Source organism: Schistocerca cancellata, chromosome 9 (genome assembly GCF_023864275.1).
Source record: "Schistocerca cancellata isolate TAMUIC-IGC-003103 chromosome 9, iqSchCanc2.1, whole genome shotgun sequence".
Taxonomy (NCBI): Eukaryota; Metazoa; Arthropoda; class Insecta; order Orthoptera; family Acrididae; genus Schistocerca; species Schistocerca cancellata.
In genome coordinates, this window is record NC_064634.1 from 131,758,488 (window position 1) to 131,779,552 (window position 21,065).

The 21,065-nt window shown below is 46.3% G+C and overlaps 1 protein-coding gene and 1 long non-coding RNA gene across 2 annotated transcripts in view; both read left to right on the plus strand.

The window, feature by feature from the left end:
* The first annotated feature begins 1,484 nt into the window (after positions 1-1,484).
* Positions 1,485-2,283, plus strand: LOC126101154 (uncharacterized). The gene is made up of 3 exons (XR_007522279.1): positions 1,485-1,639; positions 1,798-1,908; positions 2,089-2,283. It is a non-coding gene; the product is annotated as an uncharacterized LOC126101154 (long non-coding RNA).
* Positions 2,284-4,025: 1,742 nt separating this feature from the next.
* The window catches only part of LOC126101150 (RISC-loading complex subunit tarbp2-like), a 68,502-nt gene continuing 51,462 nt past the window's right edge, over positions 4,026-21,065 (plus strand). Inside the window, exon 1 of the mRNA XM_049911843.1 lies at positions 4,026-4,278. The gene's annotated coding sequence lies outside the window, so the exon portion shown is untranslated. The remainder of the gene's footprint in view (positions 4,279-21,065) is intronic.

Genomic DNA, 21,065 nt, shown 5'->3' on the forward strand with positions numbered 1-21,065 from the left:
CAGGCGAGCCGTGACCGGTCAAACATGGAGCGTTGCAGCACTCTACTGTAAATCACATAATATTAATTATTTTTTATTTTTAGTCACTCAGAAACACCCTGAACCATGCTGTACATCATCCTCTTGATCTGTTCCCAAGTTTTTTCGTCTTTCTGTATTCCTTAGTGGCCAACTATGCTGCATACTCTGCTTTATCAATGTGAACCTTGTCCATCCGTTCAAGTTTCTGATTCAGTTTGCTCCAGGATTAATTCCCATATGCTGTAGTACTTTCACCCTACCAAAGTTGTCATCATAATAAGCTGATAAGCTAATAAGCTGATCCCCAGACTCATAGGGATTTTGAGTTTGACCATGCAGACACTTTTTCAGTAATTCAGGATTTGCCAGGTCTCTGTAAATAGGTTTTATGAAATCCATGACTTCTTCTGGGATTGAATGTTTATGGCTGTACATACTGTTTGAGTACTGGGCATTATGGTAATTGCACCATGAATCAGGTCTAGGAGGGAAAAGTCGCTGAACTGGTTTTTCATCTGTTGACAGTCTGCAAAAGAAGGTAGCCCATACTGCCTGCTTCATTTTCAACCAATCCTCAGTATCGTCTCTAACGGCCATTCCATAATACTGCTGAAGTTCATCAATAATTTTGTCTGTCAGCTTGCCTCTTATGGTTTTACCATCAGAATATAGAATGAAACGATACGATACTATTTTTGATAGTGCTACCAATAAAAAAAGGTAATTTTACCTTTATAACACAGCTATCCACAGCCTTCTGTATAAAAAATTACCGATTTCATTAGCTCTTGAAGTAATGCACATAAAAATTGTAATATTTTCAAACGGTGTAGATTATATTTCAAAAATAAAATAAAATACTTCCCATTTGAGTTTTATCATTTTATTCGGAAAATCGTAAATTTTATAATGAGATAAAAATCTGAAAATGTGAATTTTTTTCGTTCTAACTCCCCTTAAGGACAATGAAGGGTTAGAGCTATGTAGGACACTCAAGTATTATACCAAGCAGATCTTAATCGGATGGCTTTGCTGTGAAGTAACTTACACACACACACACACACACACACACACTGACATAAAAATAAAAACATTGCGATGGTGCTTCGAAATTCATAGATGGCAGTCGGAAAGGCTTTAATTAGTGGTGTGGGAAGCAAGTTAAAATGACTTAATTTTTCTGGAGTGCATGAAAGTGGCACCATGGGAATATGTGTGTTTCCACGCAACTTTGGTGACGCCACTCGAGTAGCGTGGAAAGTCTAGATCACACATCAGATTCTGTAAATTTGTTATTGTGGTATCTGTGAGTGACGTTTAAATCAGTGTTACTTGTAGTGTTGGGCTAAACTGCGATTTTCCGATATCAGTGATTTCTGTGAATGCTACTTTTCAGTATCTGTTATTCTTAACTGTGATTTGTCGCAGAAACCTAAGTCGCGTATCCGTCCGCCACTGCTATTTCTGCTACTTCTGCGATTTCTGTGACTTCTGAGATTTCTGTGACTTCTGCTACTTCTGCGATTTCTGTGACTCCTGCGATTTCTGCAACTTACCACCGTATGAAAAAGCTACATCTGTCCACACAGAAAATTGCATCTCAACAAACCTGTCATAGGTAAGTATGTTTTACGTTTGTTCTTCCGTTGGCTTTAATCTTGTATTAAAGAAACAACTGTGAAAATATTGATAGTGTAATTAATATGTAAGTAGCCGTACAGTACCGTAATAGTTCGTGTTTAGAAAATGAATTCTAACATATTGTTATGTTCTCAGGTACCCGAACTACATTTCAGTCACTCAGTAAAGTGATAACTCAAAATATCATTGTCAGCAGATCTGGAGAAATTGCCACTGCGTCTTTAGACCGTTTTCGTCAGACGAGAGGTTAGTTTCTAAGTGTTTCGATGGACTTAATTACTTAAAGTGAGATCGTTCTTGCAAATGTGAAATATATCCCATTGAGTGGCTTTCATTACAGCAAATATTAGCAATCTACTCTGTCAATTATATTGCTTGTAATTAGTGACAGCAAAAAATTGTTTAATAATTCTTGTGATTTTGCAGACACAGTTCTGGTTGCTGTACGTATCTATCCACATCAAGGCTGCTGGGAGAGACTCGTGAAGATTCAAGAGAGCTCTTACAGGATTTGCAGTTTAAAAGTGACATTATTGCGAAATAAGTGTCCAGATGAGTGATTAAACTGTGTTTTATTGAAGTTGTTGTGCAATTTTAAAGGAATAATAAATGTTAAATACAGTGAGCGAATAATGAAAATCTCATTTTCCACATGTTAAGCCGTCCTATACCCGTAATTTTCCGCCACATATTTATTGGTAAACACTTGTTGGAGAGTGACATGCCGCCCCCCCCCCCCCCTCCCCCCTCTTTCTCCACAATCTTGGTGTGACACTGACCTGTAACATATCCCGAAGTCTACAATATGCATTTTGAGGCTGTTGATACGAAAAGTGGGAAGTACAGATCTTACAGTTAAATCAGGAATAGCTTAAGTGAATTACTTGAAAGTAACACAGGAAAAGCTTACTTATGTAGGTGGTAGTAGTGTCGGCAAAAAGTTCTTGTGTGTGAAGTTGCCATGTAGAACACCAGGTGTAAAACTTTTCTCCTGAGTCTTGAACTGTGTCGGAACAAAAGTGAGGCATTCATATGACAATAATACTGTTTTTATTTCACTACACTTATACAGGTCTCTAAGTTCTGCTGTGTTAACATTGCAAAGTCCTGTAGGCATGTGGAGTATTAACCAAAACTGTCATATTGGAAGCAGAATCAAACACATTTGTTACGTTACTTGATATTTTCAGGAGAAAAAGGCAATGTTGCTTCTTATTAATATAATACATTCAGAGTCACAGTGTGTTTGACCAACCATAACTGATGCTGAATGTGCATGTCGTCATATAATATGAAGGGCTTATTTCAATAGTGGTACAAGTCCATTACCTCCACTTTTTTGTCTATAATGGTTCTGAAATTAATGATCGAAACGAACATAAATAAATGTTCATCTCTAGCAAGAAGCCATATGCTTGAATATTTCTGGTATCTCAACTGCAGATTTTTCAGCACTCATTTAAATTTATGAGTCTGTATCTCAAAATGAACAAAAGTGGACTTGTACCACTATTGAAACAAGCCCTTCATATTCAGTATTATGCACACAGTCAGACACAGCACGTCGATCTCGTGAGGCACAAGGCTCTCGTAACGAAGTAAGTACGTCGGTCAACAGATGGCACTAGGGAAAGAATGTTAACTGCGCTTTTTAGTTGCGACTTGTCACGGAAATCGCAGTTAGACTCGATAGTTTTTTTTTTTTTTTTTTTTTTTTTTTTGATGTTGTGGTGCTGCAGTCTGATCAACTTCGTTGATTTTTACTTCTGTAGGGAATGGAAGGGGTAAAAATTTTCTCTTTATTTATTTATTCTTCTTTCAGCTTTAGTTTGGGCACACAGAAGGGTCCTTTAACTCGCTGCTTTTGGTGTGTATTTGAAAACAAGTGTGGAGAAGTGCTAAAGGACGATATGTCCTTAAATTATGGAGAAGTACATAGGGATATCATTTACGGAGGCTCAAATACTATCGCCTTCGGTACTTTATATTTGTGGTTGCGTAAGGGTTCTACCGTACCTACTGTGGTGAGTTGTGGTGTACTGTCACGTATCATGTCCAACTTCCGAAATAAGGTTCGTGCATTCTCCTTGACCTTGTCTGAGAGGTAAGAGACTCGATAGCGTGTCGCAGAGATGAGCGTAGTACAAACTTTGGTCAACAGATGGCACTGTAACTGCGCTTTTTAGTTGCTACTTGCGGCTTCTAACCGCGATTTGTCATTGAAATCGCAGAAAGCAGTACGGAATTCGGCCAACAGATGGCTCACGGCGTTGAATGTGATATGCTACTTGCGACTGCTAACTGTGACTGAAATCGCAGTTAGATTTTGTAAAGTTGTTATTGTGATATCTGTGACTTCTCAATCACTGTGATTTCTAACACGCGATTTCCTGCCCACCACTAGTTACTTGTAACAGACACGCGATTTCTTGTGTGTACACTCGTAGTGCAAACCCATCTGCTATGGAACGCTTGGTATAGATTAAATTTTGACGTTAGAGCTGACGCAGTGATAACAAAGTGCTTAGTGATAACTGTGTGTAACTGACTGTATTTGCAATATTTAGTGACTGACCGTTATCTGTTGACCTTGTAGTTCGAGATCGTTGCAATATAGTAAGTACATTTTCTAAACTGTATTACGATGTATCAGTCGTGAAATGTTAACTATTTGATTCTAATTGAGTAGCATTCATGTCCGAAATTAAATTGCTTACCTCTATCCTGTGTAGTTCCTTCTTTGTCAAGTGACGTTAACAATTAAGTAGGTTGGACCATGGCATGGATTTCAACGTAGATCGAAAGGAAAGACACCGAAATACAAAATCTTCGTCGTGGTAGGTAAAATGCTGGACTTGCCAGAAAGTAAAATGATGCCGCACTAGTAGAAATATGAAGCTGTCTACGAATTTTTCTCGATTTCAATTTTGACATTGGAGCTGAATCTGACGTTAATTTAACTAGGCATGAGTGAATTACCAATCGACTGAAATTTTTAACTTGGAGGTGGCTCAGTGATTAGCACACTGGTCTCTCTGTGGTGTGAGGTTTAGATGGGCGTCCAATCACCCAGATTTAGGTTATGCATGATTTCCCTAAATCACTCCAGGAAAATGCCGGCATGATTCCTTTGAAACGGCATGGCCGATTTCGTTCCTCATCCGAGAAACCGTGTTTGTGCTCCGTCCCAGATGACCTCGTTGTCGACAGGAAGTTAAACCCTGGGCTTCCTTCCATGTTTTAATTTGCTAAAAATGTTCTGCCATACTCGTTGTACTACCGAAATACTAATGTATTGTTTAAGTAACTTGTTTATAGCCATTTCGTTGCAGGCAGGTAGCAAACATATAGTAACCATTCTTCATTCATAGAGTAAAGTAATTCCCATCATGCTAGAGACCCTTCAAGGATGTGAAATTGGCCAAGTTGTACATGAAATGCAGAAGCAGCCACAACACATCGCTTGCTAATCTAAAGTACCGATTCCTCATACATCAAGAGAAAAAACAGCTACAGGTGAAGTGATTCAATGCACCCTCTACCAGCCACTTTAGTGTGAATTGCAGAGTAATTTTCCAGATGTAAAAGTTCTTTGAACCAAGTCACTACTGGTCCTTCTAAAGTGCTCAACGGCTGTCTTTAACTACAAATTCAAACAAAATTGGTTACTCGAGCTATAACCCTTTAAAAATATGTATTTCATGTGACTATCACATGTGCAGACTGGTTAGAAGCTTTAATTACTGTACAGCTGCTATTTCAGTTCTCCTGTTACATCTCATTTGCCAAACTACAGCATATGCACAGTGTATTGGTTAGTTTGTGTATGATGTAATGGTCCCTGTTAATACACATATTCTCTGAGTAGCCAACCTCCCTATGTCTTTCATTTGCCTAGATGCCAGCATTGTATAAATAATTGATGTACTCCAGTATAGCTTTAAAATAGTCTTCATTATTATGGTTTGAGAGATCCTACAATTACACCATACTGGTGTGTGGTGAAGGGTGATCTGCTTTATCTACCTACCAGAGGTTAAAGGGAGTTGGAGTCCAAAATTGTAGAAATGAAAGAGAAAAAAGAAACTCATGAAGTAGTGTGTAGACCTGTTCTAAAAATGGAATCATTTATGTTATCAGCAACCGGGTCTTTTTTGTGGGACATTTCAAATATTTAATCTTATTCTTGCAAATATTTGTTGTATATTTGCTCCTAAAACTGTTTTGCAAACTACTGACTACTGTTTGATTGCTATTGGCCCTAAACTCTGACTCAGGTTCTACAGCATAATCTCTTGACACAACACATCTAGTTTTTTAAGATGGGGGGAGGGTGTTAATTGTTCAGCAAAAGTGTGCAGTTAGAGTAGTAGTATGTGGAGTTGATGACCAAATGTCTTTTAGTAGCCTCTTCGGATACATTGAGATTCTTACTTACATACGAGTACTTTTAGTCCTTAGCTGTAGGAGGGAAATATAATGAACTGTGAAATTCTCACTGACAATATTTGAAGTGAAGATTATTTACATGTCTGCTTTACGTCCCTCTTTAGGATTCAGAACATGTTTTGCATTCTAAAAGAAGAATCTTTAACAGCTCAAGAGCAGACATCAGGTAGAAAGTTAGAAATTCCAAGGTACTGAAAAAATAGATCAAAACATATCTTATGATTTATCAGAAAATGTATACTCAGTCGTGCAATTTCTGATCATATTACACATATTTTGAATTTTCCAATGTGTAGACAGTTGATAGTATTTACTCAAATTGGTAAAGTTACATGACTTCTTAATACGAAGCAGTTGTTAAAAACAGCAACAGGATGACAAGAGAGAGTGCGTTTTCCATTTCTGTATAGCTGTTTTTCTACTAATGTACTAAGTTATGTATAAGTAATGTCCTTTATTGACTCGTAAGTGCAGATTATCAGGGTCTAAGAAAATATGATTTTTGATGAATGAATCTTACTCTCCCCTCCTCTTTCCAGTATTTTATACAGGCGCTACATAATTAAATTTGTATGAGAAGTTTCATAGTTACTTTGAACTTTTGACAACTGGCTTTTACACTTTCTCTCCTAAAGCAAACAAAAGTGTGGGTTTTTTTTCTCTCCCCCCCCCCCCCCCCCCCTTATTGTGTGCATAAACAAACTTATATTCTGAAGCAGCAGATTATTTTTTAATAAAAGTTTGTTGTTAAAAGTGGCACAAATGATTTTTTATATTTTCATTGGTGATGGTGCTAATACTAGGATTCTTTACCTATTCTTCACTAGGATAAGCAATAAAAACAAATGTATAAAAAATGGCTTATATGCAGGTATTACATGTGTTTATTGACTACTTTTCAATGTAATCATGATAATTGAGCCATTTGTTACAACTATACTGATATTCCTATCGCATCTGCAAAAAGTGTCTCTCCTATCTGTTTGTCACATTGTTTACTGAACCACTTCATCTCCTTAATGCTCCTCCGATCAATTCAGAATAATCAGAAAGGTGTGTAGCCATCAGGTGTCTGCTCACCAACTTGGTAACTTCTTCATTGATTCAAATTGGAATCACTTGTTTCTATAGAGTTCAGAGAGGTGGCAGATATTACTGCTTACTAAATAGGAAATCTTGTACACTGTTATGACTAGTTTCTCGATAGTCCTTGTTTGTATATTGAAACAGTCGTTCAACTATGTAATATTTGTACACAAACATATTGCGATATTCATAATAAGTTGGTCACAAAAAGTCTGACTTCAGTGACGGACCACAGATTCGAAATACCTGCAGGTCCTATCTGTGTGTTAGTGGAGGCACGACCTGAAGACCGTTGTCTGGAATTCCAAGAACTGGCCACATTCAGAAAGTCTAGAGTTTTCCTGTGGTTTTAGCTGCTACAATTATAGTGAAGGAGTGGACTAGTGACAACATTAGAAAACTTGCCCGAGTGTTCCGTGGAAAGCTTGTTCGTGAAAAAAGCCTTTATGTGATGATCCTCTGTAGGGTTTTCCCTAGGAGTGATAATATTAAGGCAGAAATATTGTGGTCTGTGAAGTGCGCCAATTCAAATAATTCCCATAGTAGTTGCACTAATATTAATGAACTTTTTGCTACTATGTTTCATGACAGCCAGATTGTGAGAAACTTTTCATGCTGGGAGAAAAAGTGTGGGCAGACAGGGTTGTCACAGGTTCTGGAAATCAGTGAACATCAAACACATCAGGGAAATTTGATAAAAACACTGGAAAAACCTTGTTTTTGCCTCAGTAGATGAAATGGTTGGTTTACTTAGGTATTGTGCATCATTGCTGGCTGGGTGCAGCTGAATACGTGTGTCGCTTCCCTACTCCCTCATTACTACTGCTTCTCCCCTTCCTACAACACCCCCCCCCCCCACCCCACCCCCAAGTTGCAGTCAGTGCTACAAGAGGCAGGGAGGCATACGGAGTGGTATATTTGGATCTGAGTTTTGGAGACAGTAGGCAGGGATGGTGGTCATGTGTGCATGAGTTTTCTGAGTAAGTGTGTGTGTGTGTGTGTGTGTGTGTGTGTGTGTGTGTGTGTGTGTGTGTGTGTGTGTGTGTGTGTGAGTGCGCGCGCGCACACTCATTTTCTGGCAAAAGCTATGGCTGAAAAATTAGGTGTGAGTGTGAGATTGTCTTTTCCACGTGCCTGTCTTCAGCTCAGCAATCGTCTTTATGATGAGTTGGTACCTATCCTCACTATTATTGATGCTCAGAGTATTTGAACAAGTTATCTGTCACACAATTGATCACCATGGTAGCATTTCATCAACATGCTCTCTGTTGCTGTGAATAGCTGGCCACACAAGTGGACTTCCATGATAGACCAAAACCAAAGGCCATCTCTGCGTATTTTAGTAATGAATCGGGTCTGCCCATCTGAAGCCATTCGGTTCCCACTAATGTGCAGGCCCTGCCCATCAGATCTAGTCTCACCGTCCTGGCCCCCCTGCGAGTCCTGGGGTTAGAATAGGCCCTAGGTATTCCTGCCTGTCATAAGAGGCGACTAGGAGTCTCACATGTTTCGGCCTTTATGTGATGATCCCCTGTAGGGTTTGATCTCCATTCTTCCAAATTTTTCTGAAGAGCGAGCCGGTTGGGGAAGGACGCCTTGCATGGTGCATCGTGTCCATCATGCGCTGAGACCTATCCCATCCTTCGTCGACGTGGATCTGCACTTCTGCTCACTGTTGGGAGAGGTCACCCTCTTGGATGTGTATCTTTCCATCAACTGTGCAGTATCGTTCTCTACACTGATAATATCGTTCTGCTGATGCCTGCGCCATTACCTCCCCACATATGCCAAGGAGTAGATGCCCATCACCCTGGGGCATCAGAACTCCTGACAGTGGCAATCCTGCCAGGTGGCCTTTGCTGCGGCTGGGTGGCGCCTGTTGGGAGGCCCTCTGGTTGGATGGGTGGCATCAGGGCGGATGACATGCGATGAAGCATAGTACATCATCTCTTCCTGGTGTTCAAACACCAGCAGTCTATAAGCGTTCACGGGCTCAATTCAGCGTACAGAAGTATGACCTCAAATCGTTCCCCTCCCTGGCCACAACATGGGAGGAACATCAGGCTAAGGATGGCAGCAGATCTTATTCGCCCCGGTACCTTGTATGTTCGAGAGCTAATGGGAGATCTTTCATGATGAAGAAGCCATGATGAGCTGCATGCCAGTTTAGAGCAGCGAGGTCCACAATTCGTTCAGCATGTCCACTGGGGTCAGACAGATAATCAGGTTTCCACCGGTGCCTTCATCTTGGTCTTCAAGGGTGATGCATTACCTGAGAAGGTCAAGGTGATGGTTTATCGCTGTGGTGTAGAACCCTATATCCCTCCCCCAGTGTGGTGCTTTAAATGCTGGAAGTTTGCCATATGTCTTTCCACTGTACCTCCAGCCTTATATGTCGAGATTGCGGACGCCCATCGCATTCCAGTACTCCATTTGCCCCGCCTGTCATATGTGGCGAGCACCATTCACATTGCTCGCCTGACTGCAGGATTCTCCAGAAAGAAAGGAAAAATAGAGTACAAAACTGTGGACCCACTGACCTACACTGAGGCTAAGAGGAAATTTGAATGCCTACATCCTGTACGTACAACATCGTCTTATGCCGCCGCTACAACAGTTCTAGCACCGTCAGCTCCGCCAACCCCAGTCACCTCTGAGAGCCGGAAGACTACACCTGCCCCCTTGATGGGGAGGGGGTCACTTCCCTCCATGTTGCTCCTGCACCACCTACTTTGGGAGCAAACACCCCCTTCCCCCCCCCCCCCCCCCCCCCTTCCCAATCATCAGGGAAATTAGTTCCCACTTCTGCGCTGGAGAAACATAAGTCTTCTTCGGCTCATCTCGCTAGGGATATAGGGATGGGTCCTTTGGGTCACTCCCTTCCCAGGTTTTTGCTAGTGGAAAAATTACACCCGCCAGTGACTGAAGAGCCCAAAAGCAGCTGGTCATAGGGCTTCACACTCATCCTCAGCCCTGGAGACTGAGCCAGTGAAGTCCTCCCAGCCAGGAAACCCAAGGAGCAGCGAGATAAATCCACAAAGAAGATCCCCAGACCAAGGGAATTGCAGTGGCACCCACACCACCTTTACCTACCAGCTCTGCATGTGTGGATGAGGTGGAAATTCTGGCATCTGCTGAGGACCTAGATTTCGCTGGATCCTCAGACACAATGGATATAGACTGCTCAGCCAATAAGTCGATGGCAGCAGGTGACCCTGAGGCGCAAAGTGCCTCATTGAATGTTCCATGCCTTCCCAGTCCTACGATGTCATCATTCTCCAGTGAAATTGCAGCGGTTCTTTCCACTACCTGGCTGAGCTATGGCAACTCTTAAGCTTTGTACCTGCTTTCTGCATAGCCCTCCAGGAAATCTGGTTCTACATCTACATCTACATCCATACTCCGCAAGCCACCTGACGGTGTGTGGCGGAGGGTACCTTCAGTACCTCTATCGGTTCTCCCTTCTATTCCAGTCTCGTATTGTTCGTGGAAAGAAGGATTGTCGGTATGCCTCTGTGTGGGCTCTAATCTCTCTGATTTTATCCTCATGGTCTCTTCGCGAGATATACGTAGGAGGGAGCAATATACTGCTTGACTCTTCGGTGAAGGTACGTTCTCGAAACGTTGACAAAAGCCCGTACCGAGCTACTGAGCGTCTCTCCTGCAGAGTCTTCCACTGGAGTTTATCTATCATCTCCGTAACGCTTTCGCGATTACTAAATGATCCTGTAACGAAGCGCGCTGCTCTCCGTTGGATCTTCTCTATGTCTTGTATCAACCCTATCTGGTACGGATCCCACACTGCTGAGCAGTATTCAAGCAGTGGGCGAACGAGCGTACTGTAACCTACTTCTTTTGTTTTCGGATTGCATTTCCTTAGGATTCTTCCAATGAATCTCAGTCTGGCATCTGCTTTACCGACAATCAACATTATATGATCATTCCATTTTAAATCACTCCTAATGCGTACTCCCAGATAATTTATGGTATTAACTGCTTCCAGTTGCTGACCTGCTATTTTGTAGCTAAATGATAAAGGATCTATCTTTCTGTGTATTCGCAGCACATTACACTTGTCTACATTGAGATTCAGTTGCCATTCCCTGCACCATGCGTCAATTCGCTGCAGATCCTCCTGCATTTCAGTACAATTTTCTTTCTGCAAGGCTTTGGCTATGTTTATGTTTGCTGTGAAGTTCCCTTTGCTTCCGCAGCAGTTTTCTAACTCGGTTGTTGAACCACGGTGGCTCTTTTCCATCTATTACGATCTTGCTTGGCACATACTCATCTAACGCATATTGTACGATGGTACAATGCGGACCATGCCCTCCGTGGCTATAAGGGATATTACAGGAACCGTAGTGACTATAATAGAGTGTCAGTTGAAGTTTTTCATTTATGTCCTAAACTCAGTCTGTAGTGAAACTGTGCCCCTTGAAACCACTCTTGAAGCTGTGGTTGTCAGAATGAGGATGATGCAGGAAATAACTGTCTGCAGTGTATATCTTAATCCATATTGTGCAGCCCCCCAGGGGGTCCACAACTCTTTTGTGGATACGTGTGTGGCGAGCATGGGGCCCCGAGCTATAGCAGCCTTCTTTCTCTCCAGGGCTGCATTTCCTTTTCCTTCCCCTCCTTTCCCCTCGCCCTCTCCTCTCCCTCTCTTGGTGTCCTTGCTTATGTTGGCCCCCGCTATCCTCCTGGTTCTGTTGGTTTTCCAATTCGGCTTTGTTGCATAGTCATCTCCTCCTTTTGGCATTCCTTGGTCACCCTCTGGAGTTTGACATCCATTACAAAATTTCTCCTCCGTAGTGTGAGCCATTTGGGGAAGAGCACCTTACCTAGTGTCTCCGACGTGCGCCCTCCTAGTACATTCCACCTTTTCTTTCACGTCGTTGTCTGATACTAGGGTGCATAGCCAGCACGGTAGCCAGCCAGTGTGGTGGGGTCGCTATGTACCCTTTTGGTTGAGCCCCCTGAACACACAGGGATCACACTTCTGATACCTGAGCTGTGACCTCATGCATGCCTTGGAGTGGTTGCTCGTCATCCTGGAGCATCAGAACTCCCGGCAATGGCCGCCGTGCCAGACGGCCCTTGCTGTGGCTGGGTGGCGCTCGTGAGGAGAGCCCCTGATCGGAGTGGGTGGTATCAGGGCGGACGCTATGCAAATGAAACGCATACGGGTCCAGAACTCTGGCCGTCTCTCTGCGTGGAACTGATTCCTCAAGTGCTGCTTCTCTTGCCCCTTCGGCCTTCCCTTCCATGGCTACCCCCTGGGAAGAGGGTCAGGCCCGTCGGCTAGGGCCAAAACCTTTCCCCCGTTATCTAGTTTGCACCAGGACTGATGGAGATACTTTCACCAATACCAAACCTGTATTCTTTGTGGAACACATTGAAGACAAGTTTGGCGAAGTGGACTCCCTGAGCAAGATGCGGTCGGGTTCGTTGCTGATAAAAACTGCTTCAGCTGCCCAATCTGCGGCCCTTCGTGGCTGTACCCATCTTGGCACAATACTTGTGTCCATTACCCCCCACCAGTCTTTAAATATGGTACAAGGTGTGATTTTTCACAGGGACCTCATCCTTCAAACTGATGAGGAACTTCGGGACAATCTCGTACGGTGGGGTGTTCACTTTGTTCGGCATGTTCAGAAGGGTCCTAAAGACAATCTTATTGATACTGGTGCCTTTATCCTGGCCTTTGAAGGGGATACCCTCCCTGAGAAAGTTAAGATTATGGTCTATGGTGAAGCCGTACATCCCACCTCCTATGAGGTGTTTTAAGTGCTTGCGTTTTGGACACATGTCTTCCTGCTGTTCACAGGCTCCTCTCTGTGGTGACTGTGGACGTCCACTCCATGAGGGGAGTCCCTGTGTTCCCCCTCCTGTCAGTGTAAATTGTCATGGTAGTCATTCTCCACGTTCACCAGATTGCCCAGTATATAAGAAGGAAAAAAAGATACAGGAGTATAAGTCCCTTGATCGTTTAACCTACACAGAGGCCCGTAAGAAATACGCACGACTCCACCCTGTGTCCATGACACCTAGTTACGCCTTGGTTACATCTTCCCCCCTTCCTCCCCCTTCCTTACCCCCATCCCGGACCCCTCTCCTCCCCGCCTCCCCTGCGGCTCCCACACCTTCTCCTATGGGCGCTGCTCCCCCTCCCCAGCCGGAGAAGTGTCCCACTCCTTCTTCGACGTCTGCCGGTCAAGGGCGCCTCTCCCGGGATGCCCCTTCCCGGCACCTTCCAGGCCAAAGGTCTGCTGCCGCGCGACGACCGCGAGAGCCGCGGTCTGTCTGCCCCCAGGTCGCCCGGTCTCTTTCTGTTCCTGATCTTGCTGCAGCTGGCTCCTTCATGCCACACAGCGCTCCTCGATCTCAGCCTGAACGGAAGAAGAAACATAAGTCCCGGGACAAAGAGCCTCTGGTGTCACCGGAGGTCCCTTCCCCGACTTCACAACCGGATTCTGACCTTGCATAAAAAGTTCTCGGTTTACTTGCCGCGTCAAATTTGGATAAAATCCCAAGCTTTCGATGACTACCTCCGTCATCTTCGTCAGGGGTAAAACTGACTCCCGGCAATGTTTCTGACTCAGTCAGTTTTACCCCTGACGAAGATGACGGAGGTAGTCATCGAAAGCTTGGGATTTTATCCAAATTTGACGCGGCAAGTAAACTGAGAACTTTTTATGCAAGGACTCCGTCGCGAAAGACTTCGTAGTCATATTGGATTCTGACCTGTCGTTCATGGATGTCGCCCCCTCCTTGTCGGTGACGGATGGGGACCCGGCGGTATGACTGGATTTAAAGTGTTCAGCCCCCATTTAAACCATCGTTCTGTGGTTCTCCAATGGAATTGTAATGGATACTATCGTCACCTTCCGGAATTGAAATCCCTTCTTTCGTCCTACTCTGCAGCTTGTGTGGTTCTCCAGGAATCTCATTTTACTGATGCTCACTCACCGACCCACCGTGGGTTCCGTGTTTTCTGTCGAAATCTGGTCAGACCCCTGCGGGCTTCTGGTGGCGTTCGTACATTGGTCCGTACAGACATTGCTAGCATGTGGATTCCTCTTCAAACTACATTGGAAGCGGTTGCTGTTAGGGTCCACTTCGACTCTGCAATCACAGTTTGCAGTCTTTATCTCTCTCTTGACAAGACTCTTACACCTGCTGCCTTAACTGCCCTTCTTCAGCAACTTCCTCCTCCTTGGGGATTTTAATGCTCATCATCCTTTGTGGGGCAGTGCCTTTCCATCTAGACGAGGTCTTCTTATAGACAAATTTATTGCAGACCATGACCTGTGCCTTCTTAATGATGGCTCCCCTACTCATTTCAGTGCCGGTCATGGTACCTTTTCTGCCATTGATCTTTCTCTTTCTTCTCCCTCTCTCCTCCCTTCATTACACTGGTCGCCACACGACGACCTGACGAGCTTTGTGATAGTGACCATTTCCCGTTGATTCTCACGCTCCCTTCCCGCTCCCCGATGGAAAAGTTGCCTCGTTGGTCTTTCCAACGCGCCGATTGGCCTCTATACACTGCACAGGTCGCGTTTTCTCCCTCTCTGTCGGCTTGTATTGATGACATCCTACGTGACATGTCTGACGCGATTGTTCGCGCTGCTAGCCTTGCTGTCCCGCGTTCATCTGGCCCCTTTCGTCGCCGGCAAGTCCCATGGTGGAGTACGGCTATTGCCATTGCCATTGCCATCCGTGATCGCCGTCGAGCTTTGCAACACTTTAAGAGGCACCCATCCGTAGCCAGCCTTACTACCTTTAAACGCCTTCGCGCTAAAGCCCGTTATTTAATCAAACAGAGCAAGCGGATGTGTTGGGAACGATTCGTTTCTTCCCTTGGTTCTACTGTCCCTCTGTCACGGGTATGGGCTACACTTCGCTCTCTCTAAGGTTGCCATCGGCAGTCCACCCTTGCAGGCCTTCACCTCCCAGATGGCATTTGTACGGACCCATTAGTTCTTGCAGAACATCTAGTGACCCATTTTGCAGTGGCATCAGCGTCATCCTCCTATCCAGCTGCTTTCCTTCATCAAAAACAGCGGGCTGAAGCTTCCACCTTATGTTTCACCCCTTGTGAGTCAGAATCTTACAACGAACCTTTTAATTAATGGGAATTTCTTTCTGCTCTATCTTCGTCTCATGATACGGACCCTGGCCCAGATTCCATTCATAACCAACTGCTTCAACATCTCAGTGCTCCACAACGGCAACATCTTCTTCGGGTGTTTAACCGTATCTGGTCCCCCTGCGGGTTCGGGGGTTAGAATAGGCCTGCGGTATTCCTGCCTGTTGTAAGAGGCGACTAAAAGGAGTCCATCCCCCTGAAGGGGGTAGTTAGCGCCTGCGTCCGGAGACGGACGGTTCCACGACCTATAATTGTGGTCTTTTTGGTTTTTCACTTCTCGTTTCTTTCTTCCTTTGGTTGGTTCCTTTCTTTGTTCTTCTCCGTCTCACTGTCTTCCTTACTCTTTCCCTTGCCTTCTTTCCCTTGCCTTCTTTCCCTTGCCTTCTTTCCCTTGCCTTCTTTCCCTTGCCTTCTTTCCCTTGCCTTCTTTCCCTTGCCTTCTTTCCCTTGCCTTCTTTCCCTTGCCTTCTTTCCCTTGCCTGCTCTTGTCTCCACCTCGGCGTTTGAGACAGTCTGTCCTCTCTCTCTTCCTTTTCCTCTTCTTCCTTCCTCCCTGTGCATGCCTGAAGGCCGACCCACGCGTTCGCACGCGTAGCCGGTGACGGGGTAACGCGTAATTCCCCGCCCTGGGTAGACAAGTAAGGCATGCACGTACCGCCTGGTAAAGGCCAGGCCCAGGGAGGGGTGATTGCTTGAGCTGATACCTTCTGACCATGCCGATTGGTCCCTCCGTCTGTTTCTCGGGAGGTGTGACCTGAGGTGTAAACATTCACCTAAGGCGGGAGTGCCCTCTGAGAGGGTCCCCACAAGGAAGGAGCGTGCCATCGGAGACGCTGGCAATCATGAGGGATTCCTCTGCAATGGATTTCTCTTCTTCTCTCTCGACTTTTGCCCACAAACGGAAACATGACCAGCCACCAGTCAAAAAGGTACTACCGCCTGCCCCACAGTTCCTCGTCGTTTCTCGATCTGAGGACAGAAAGGATTTTTCCTCTGTCAACCCCTTCGTTATCCAGAAGGGTGTAGATGCCATAGCCAGTACTGTTAAGTCTTGTACAAGGTTGCGTAATGGTACCTTGCTACTAGAAACTGAGAGCGCCTTTCAGGCACAGAAACTGCTTCGAGCCACACTCCTGTACACGTTCCCTGTCCGGGTGGAGGCTCACCGAACTCTGAATTCGTCTCGTGGTGTGGTATATACTAGATCACTCGACGGATTGACTGACAAGGAGATTCAGTATTTCCTCGCTGAGCAGGGCGTGACGGCTGTCCATAGGGTCATGAAAAAGGTCAACAATGACCTTGTACCGACCCGGACACTTTTCTTGACCTTTGATCAGCTGCCATCGCACATCAAAGCGAGCTATGAGGTTATTTCTGTTCGCCCCTATGTCCCAACACCTACGCGCTGCTAACAGTGTCAGTGTTTTAATCACACTCGCCAGTCTTGTTCCAATGCGGCTATATGTGTCACTTGTGGCAGGGATGCCCATGAGGGTGACTGTCCACCTCCGTCTCCTCGTTGTGTGAACTGTCAGGGTGACCATGCAGCGTCCTCCCGCGACTGTCCCATCTATAAGGAAGAACGATGTATCCAAGAAATTCGGGTCAAAGAGAAAGTGTCCACCTCGGCTGCTCGCAAGCTATTTGCTAGTAGGAAGCCCACGCTGCTCCCAGCGGGTAAATTCAGTACTGTCCTCTCCTCTCCTCGGACTACCAGGGAGGTGGCAACCCAGACATGCGATCTGACCTTCAGCACCATGGTCGTCCGTTCGGCCAGTGCTAAGATCGCGCGGTCGACGTCTCCTCTTCCTCCCATCACCCCACAGACACAAGCCCCTTCATCAGCTTCTGCTAAGACGAAGACCCAGAAGTCAGATGCACAGGCCTTCAAGAAGGAACCGTCCCGTGCAGACTTCCTATGTACCTCGACCTCCCAGCCGTCGACCAGTAATTCCACCAAACGACCTTCCAAGAAGGCTCATAGGAAGCACAGTTCTCCTTCTCTGCCACGGCGCATTTCTTCTCCTGCGCCACCCAGCGGTTTCCGCCCTAGGCCGTCATCCGTTTCGTCTGGCCGCACCGCTGGTAGCCGAACATCTGGCCGTTCACCAGCGGAGGAAGCTCCCCCTCCCGGCCATCTTACCAAGGTGGCTGAGGAACCTATAGAACCAATGGACGATGACTGTCCGCCTACTGATAGCGGCGGCAGTGCTCGCTCGAAGCCAGGCCCTGAGCGGCCTTCGAGGTGACCCCTTCTTTCATCTTCCTTTTCTTCTTACGATGGCCCTTATTCACTGGAATATTCTCAGCATTCGCTCCAACCGAGAGGACTTGAAGTTGCCGCTCCGCTTGCACCGTCCGCTCGTCGTAGCCCTCCAGGAAACGAAGCTACGCCCATGCGATCAAATTGCTTTGGCACACTACACCTCTGTGCGTTTTGACCTACCCCCTGTGGTAGGTATTCCGGCTCATGGAGGGGTTATGTTGCTGGTCCGGGATGATATTTACTACGATCCCATCACATTGCACACCGGCCTGCAGGCAGTTGCTGTCCGAATTACTCTCCCCACTTTCACATTTTCCATTTGTACCGTTTACACTCCATCGTCGTCTGCCGTTACCAGGGCAGACATAATGCATTTTATAGCTCAGCTACCTGCACCATTTTTGTTAACTGGAGACTTCAATGCACACCATCCCCTTTGGGGCTCTCCAGCATCCTGCCTGAGGGGCTCCCTGTTAGCAGACCTTTTCAACCAGCTCAATCTTGTCTGCCTCAATACTGGCGCCCCTACTTTTCTTTCGGACACATCTCACACCTATTCCCATTTAGACCTCTCTGTATGTACTACCCAACTTGCACGCCGGTTTGAGTGGTATGCACTTTCTGATACATATTCGAGCGACCACTTCCCGTGTGTTATCCATCTCCTGCAGCATACCCCCTCTCCTTGCTCATCTAGTTGGAACATCTCCAAAGCAGACTGGGGGCTCTTCTCTTCCAGGGCGACGTTTCAGCATCAAACCTTCACAAGCTGCGATCGTCAGGTCGCACACCTCACGGAAGTCATTCTCACTGCTGCTGAATATTCCATCCCTCACCCGCCTTCTTCTCCACGTCGCGTACCGGTCCCCTGGTGGACCGCAGCATGTAGAGACGCTTTACGTGCTCGTCAACGTGCTTTACGCACCTTTAAACACCACCCTACAGTGGCGAATTGTATCAGTTATAAATGATTATGTGCACAGTGTCGTCGCATTATTAAAGAAAGCCAGCTGGGCTGCTTTCACAAGCACCTTCAACAGTTTTACTCCTTCTGTTGTCTGGGGTAGCCTGCGCTGGCTATCTGGCACTAAGGTCCACTCACCAGTTTCTGGCTTGACGGTCGCGAATGACGTGCTTGTGGCCCCTGAGGATGTCTCCAATGCCTTCGACCACTTTTTCGCAGAGGTTTCGAGCTCCGCTCATTACCACCCTGCCTTCCTCCCCCGAAAACAGGCAGAGGAGGCTAGGCCACCTAACTTCAGCTCCTCGAATCGTGAAAGTTATAATGCCCCATTCACCAGGCGGGAACTCGAAAACGCACTTGTCCGGTCACGGTCCTCTGCTCCAGGGCCTGATTCTATTCATATTCAGATGCTGAAGAACCTTTCTCCTGTGGGTAAAGGTTTCCTTCTTCGTGCTTATAATCGCATCTGGATTGAGGGACATGTTCCCGCATACTGGCGCAAGTCTATTATTGTCCCGATTCCTAAGCCAGGGAAGGACAAGCACTTGCCTTCCAGTTATCGACCCATCTCGCTTACCAACTGTCTCTGTAAGGTGATGGAGCGAATGGTTAACTCTCGTTTGGTTTGGCTGCTCGATCGATGCCTTCTTACCAATGTACAATGTGGATTTCGTAGGCGCCGCTCTGCTGTTGACCATCTGGTTACCTTGTTGACCTTCATTATGAATAACTTCTTGCAGAAGTGCCCGACCGCGGCTGTGTTCTTTGATTTGGAGAAGGCTTACGACACCTGTTGGAGGGCGGGCATTCTCCGCACCATTCATACATGGGGCCTTCGCGGTCGCCTCCCTCTTTTTATTCGTTCCTTTTTAATGGATCGACAGTTCAGGGTACGTGTGGGTTCTGTCCTGTCAGACACCTTTCGCCAGGAGAATGGGGTGCCACAGGGCTCAGTTTTGAGTGTCGCTCTCTTCGCCAAAGCGATCAATCCAATAATGGATTGCCTCCCAGCTGATGTATCAGGCTCCCTTTTCGTGGACGATTTTACCATCTATTGCAGCGCGCAGCGTACATGTTTCCTGGAGCGCTGTCTTCAGCGTTCTCTTGACAGTCTTTACTCCTGGAGTGTCGCCAATGGCTTCTGTTTTTCTGCCGAGAAGACTGTCTGTATTAACTTCTGGTGCTACAAAGAGTTTCTCCCACCGTCCTTACAACTCGGTTCCGTTGCTCTCCCATTCGTGGAGACAACAAAATTTTTAGGTCTTACATTTGACAGGAAACTTAGCTGGTCTCCACATGTCATATTTGGCTGCCCGTTGTACCCGTTCTCTAAATGCCCTCCGTGTTCTCAGTGGTATGTCGTGGGGAGCGGATCGAACTGTCCTACTTCGCCTATATCGGTCGATCGTCTGCTCCAGCTGGATTATGGGAGCTCCGTATACTCCTCTGCACGGCCATCCATCTTACGCCGCCTCAACTCCATACAACATCGGGGTTTACGTCTTGCGATCGGAGCGTTTTATACTAGTCCCGTCGAGAGTCTTCATGCTGACGCTGGTGAATTGCCACTCACCTACCGGCGCGATATACTGCTTTGTCGGTATGCCTGTCGGCTACTGTCAATGCCCGACCACCCGTCTTATCGTTCCTTTTTTGACGACTCTCTCGACCGTCAATACGGGTTGTATGTCTCTGCCCTGCTACCCCCTGGAGTTCGCCTTCCGTCGCCTCCTTCAACACCTTAATTTTTCACTTCCTGCAACCTTTCGAGTGGGCGAGAGCCACACGCCACTTTGGCTCCAGGCTCAGGTTCGCGTTCACCTTGACCTCAGCTCGCTCCCAAAGGAGGTTACCCCCGGTTCGGTATACCACTCCCGTTTTGTCGAACTTCGTTCGAAGTTTATTAATATGACCTTCATTTATACAGATGGCTCTAAGACCAATGACGGGGTCGGGTGTTCTTTTATTGTCGGGGCACAAAGTTTCAAACACCGGCTCCATGGCCATTGTTCGGTCTTCACAGCTGAGCTCTTTGCCCTCTACCAGGCTGTTCTTTACATCTGCCGCCACCGACATTCTGCTTATGTCATCTTCTCCGATTCCCGGAGCGCCATCCAGAGCCTCAGTGATCCGTATCCGGTTCACCCTTTCGTGCACTGGATCCAACCATCTCTTCAGCAGCTGGTGGACGTCGGTTCTCCGGTTAGCTTTATGTGGGTTCCTGGCCATGTCGGTATCCCTGGGAACGAAGCTGCAGATGCCGCGGCCAAGGCTGCGGTCCTCCAGCCTCGGACAGCTTCTTGTTGTGTCCCTTCGTCAGATTGTAGCAAGGTCATTTGTCGGCGCATTTTATCGCTGTGGCATGCCAATTGGGCTGCACTTACGGACAACAAGCTTCGGGCCTTGAAACCTCTTCCCGTGGCTTGGACGTCCTCCTCCCGCCCTTCTCGGCAGGAGGAGGTCGTTTTGGCCCGGTTACGAAT